This window comes from Lolium perenne, chromosome 5 (genome assembly GCF_019359855.2).
Source record: "Lolium perenne isolate Kyuss_39 chromosome 5, Kyuss_2.0, whole genome shotgun sequence".
Taxonomy (NCBI): domain Eukaryota; kingdom Viridiplantae; phylum Streptophyta; class Magnoliopsida; order Poales; family Poaceae; genus Lolium; species Lolium perenne.
The window spans coordinates 180,560,401-180,564,182 of NC_067248.2; the positions used below are offsets into that span (position 1 = coordinate 180,560,401).

A 3,782-nucleotide genomic window follows, 5' to 3' on the forward strand; every position below is an offset into this window, starting at 1 on the left:
CCATATAGGCCAAAATGCATAAAATGATTTTTGAAAAAAAATATGTTTGGGCTTAAACCAATATTCCTAGGCTTGAAATAAATATATTATCTTCACATAGTTTATTTAATTTTTATTTAATTCATTTGAGCAATATAACTTAGATAAGAAATAAACAAAGAATAATAAAGAACAAGCCGTGAACCAGGCCAAGCAAACAAGCTGGCCAGCTCGGCAACAGCCACACACGGGAGGCAGCAATCAGCGCCGGGTCAGCCCCACCATCTCTCCCGTTTTTTTTTTTCTTTCAAGCTAACTGGGACCCACCCATCGTCTTCAACCTCATGACTGAGTTCGACACGAACACGGGACTGCCTACCGACTTAAAATCCCCAGAAATTCGCCACGATTCCGTTTAAATTCTTGACCCCTACTTCACGAAAACTCCTTCATATATACTACCGCATCGGCCTCTCTCCGTTTTTCTAAAAATTACAAACCCTAGACCACCAGAGAGCTTGTTCCGATCTCGCCGGAGTTCCGCCGTCGCGAACTCAAAGACGAGGTTCCAGGACTCCCCGCCCCGCCCTTCTCTGTCTAAGCTTCGCAGATTGCTCGACCTTATCCTCCTAATCTTTTTCCCCTTCCGCAGAACCACGAGAACACGCAGGCGAGGCCGCCGGAATTTCGCCGGAACTTCGCTGACTCCAGCCGGGAATAGCAACTGCTCAGGACGACTACGACAGACTCCGTTGACGCACGCGGCACCACCAAGGAGAGGAGAACCCCGTCAAGGTCTTCGCCAAGCCGGGAAGCACCAGTACACCGTCGCCTTCCACATCCGACCACCACGTTCATCTCCGTCTTCGTCCATCTGGTAACGCTCCGAGGACAGTAGCATAGCTGTATTTGTACGTAGAACCAGTAGACGTTCTGCAACGTTTTTTTTTTTTTTTTTTCTCACGTATGGTACGATCGATCCAATCGTCGTCACATGAGCTAGCTCGTACCACGGACAAAACTTTAGAATTTTATATCTTCAAATCTAGAGCTCCGTTTTAGATTTTATTTCTTGCGTTGAATTCATAATTAAAAACTCTATACAATGGTGTTAACTTTTATAATTATTGATTTTATCAAATCTGTAAGTTTAAAATTTGTTTTCAATTATCGTTTTGGCTCCTTTAAATCTGTGAGAGTTTCGTTAGATTGAATCTCCTACATTAGTTTTTCTTTTTACCAAATTAAGTTGACCGAATCTTATCGCGAACCGACGGAGTTCGTAGCCACGCTGAAGATCAACCGAAGAATTCCAAGAACCCAGCAAAAGGAGTTGTCGGACCGGAATCGAATGGAGCACGTTCGCCGCGACGAGTTCTAAATCGCAAAAACATCAAATCTTTGAAAAATTATAATTAAATATCCGTAACTCCGTTTTGGTTCATTCTTTTTGCGTTAGTTTCAGAATTTTATTATCTACACTTTGGAGTTGGAATTTTCAAATTATAAGTAACTAATTTTCACGTTTGTAATATTGGATATTAAACCATTTGGACATAATTGGAGTTATATAAATTCTATCAAATTAATTCCTTTTGCAAATTGATCCTTTTGAACATATCTAATATTTTAACAAACATTAGTTACTGTAGCACGAAATAAATATATAATTTAAAATTATTTTGCATTTTCTTTGTTTTGTATGTTTGTGTGTTTTATTTGCTCTTTATTTGCAATGATTGTTTATTGCGTGTAATTTTTCTATGCGTTAGATTTATTCGGAGTGCGCGAGAAAGTTCACAAAGAAGAAATCATCATCAAATATTACTAAGGCAAGTTACACCTTTGTTCAAATTTTTGTCCCAAGTTTTCTATGCATGTCTTTTTTCTTCAAATGATTAGTATGCATGTGTAGGATGTTTTGGTAGATTTTACTTAAATGTTTTACAAGTCCGCGTGCTATTTTGTAGATTGCCATGAGTAGAAGTATTACTTAGAAATATTTCCACTTATATCATGGCCATAGGAATCCCCAAATTTTTTCTAAGTGCTGTGCTTATGCTACGTAAATATAAAAAGGGGTTCAAAACAAGAAAATTTTCTAAGTACTTGAGCTTTGGTTATGAGCGCAACTTTTCTCCCAAAAGTCTTCTTCAAAATAAAACTAAGTTTTCTTCTGGGCGGAATGGTTTTGTCGGGACAACGAGTGGAGATTGGTGGAGGACTGCCGCCCAGGATCAAAGAAGTCTGCCACGTTCCAGATGTCAGAAGCTTCCAGTGCAACCACAATACAATATGGGCTCTGTCTTGGCTAAGTACTTAGTGGGAAACCTCGCCTGGGTACCGCCATTGGGAGGAATTTTGGGCACGGGCGGATCCGGAAGGTGGAGGGGCTACTAAGGAAAAGTTTCGTCGTGACCTCGTCCTGGCCTTAATGAAGATGAAGAATTTTGGCAAAAAGGCTTGGTTGTGAATTGTGGGTAAAGAGCGCAACCTCTCGAGAGTGTTAACCTGATCGATCAGCCGTGTCCACGGTAAAAGGACAAGTTGAGCATCTGAAGGATGGAGCCTCTGAATGATTTCCTCTCTCTTTTCAAAGGAGTTTTCAAAACCCTATGGCGTGTGTAATATCGTTCATAGGTGGGTTTTGGGGCCTTGGTGTGTAATATCCAAGTGCTCGGGACTTGGTGTGTAATATCCAAGTGTTTGGGACTTGGTGTGTCATATCCAAGTGTTAGGTTGATTTGGACACTTGGTGTGTAATATCCATGTGCTCCACTCGGCCAATATTACTTTATCAAAATTTTGCAAAGTAGGATAAAAGAATTTGTCTCTACTTCTTAAGTAAAAATTGGCTTTACGCAAACTCAAGCCTCCTCTTGTCTGCCTTGCATGTAGATTTAGTCAATTTTCCTCTTCTCGGTGTAATTTGCCATACATTCAAAGTATTGACCACTCTCGTGGCTGCAACCTTTCATGTTGCAGGTTATTCGACGACTTGTGAGAATGCGTAGGTCGCGAGTCTACACTCAACGAGCCTGTGGCATTGATGGGACTCCAAGATGTTGTTTCGTTTTCCGTTGTATTGAGCTAGCCTTTGGCTATGCAAGTTGTAATTATTTGTACTCTGGATTATTCGAATCGTGTAATAAAGACTTGTGTTTTACATGATTATTCATCGACTGTGAGTGCTAGCTAATGATCCAGGGACTAGCATCTTTAATCACATGGACTTTGGATCCTACCAGATCCGGGGTCGTTACAGGTTTAGGGTTTAGTGTTTAGGGTGTTTAGGTTGTACGTTTAGGGTATAATTAGGGATTAGGGATTAGGGTTTTAGGGTTTAAGGTTTAGGGATCAACGATCGAGTGCACACACACATTATTAGAGGCACCCGCGCCTTTCCGCATAAAGTGCATGCGTATATATATAAGTGTGTTTCTTGGCCACCAACGATATATAGATCGAGATAACAAAGAGATTTAAATATATATATATATATATATCCTCAAGAATATGTTCAAATATATATTGAAATATATGCACGAATGATATGCAAGGTATGCCATGCATGCGCACATGCACACTAGCTAATTATATATATATATATATATATATATATATATTATGAGACAAATCAAATGTCTTTTCATTCGAGATCGAGAACTTGTCAAAAATCAAGTTCATTAATTTATCAACGCTAATTAGTTGGTCATCTGCTTGATGCGCAATTAAGTGTCGTTGGCCTATATATGTAGGGTTTAGGGTTTAGGGTTAGCTAGGGGTTAGGGTTTAGGGTTTAG

General features: G+C 39.8%; 1 long non-coding RNA gene across 1 annotated transcript; it reads left to right on the forward strand.

Moving 5' to 3' along the window:
• Positions 1 to 407: 407 nt before the first annotated feature.
• Positions 408 to 3,153, forward strand: LOC127301119 (uncharacterized). Its single transcript, XR_007851862.2, has 4 exons — positions 408 to 544; positions 632 to 856; positions 1,752 to 1,811; positions 2,965 to 3,153. It is a non-coding gene; the product is annotated as an uncharacterized lncRNA (long non-coding RNA).
• The last annotated feature ends 629 nt before the right edge of the window (positions 3,154 to 3,782 follow it).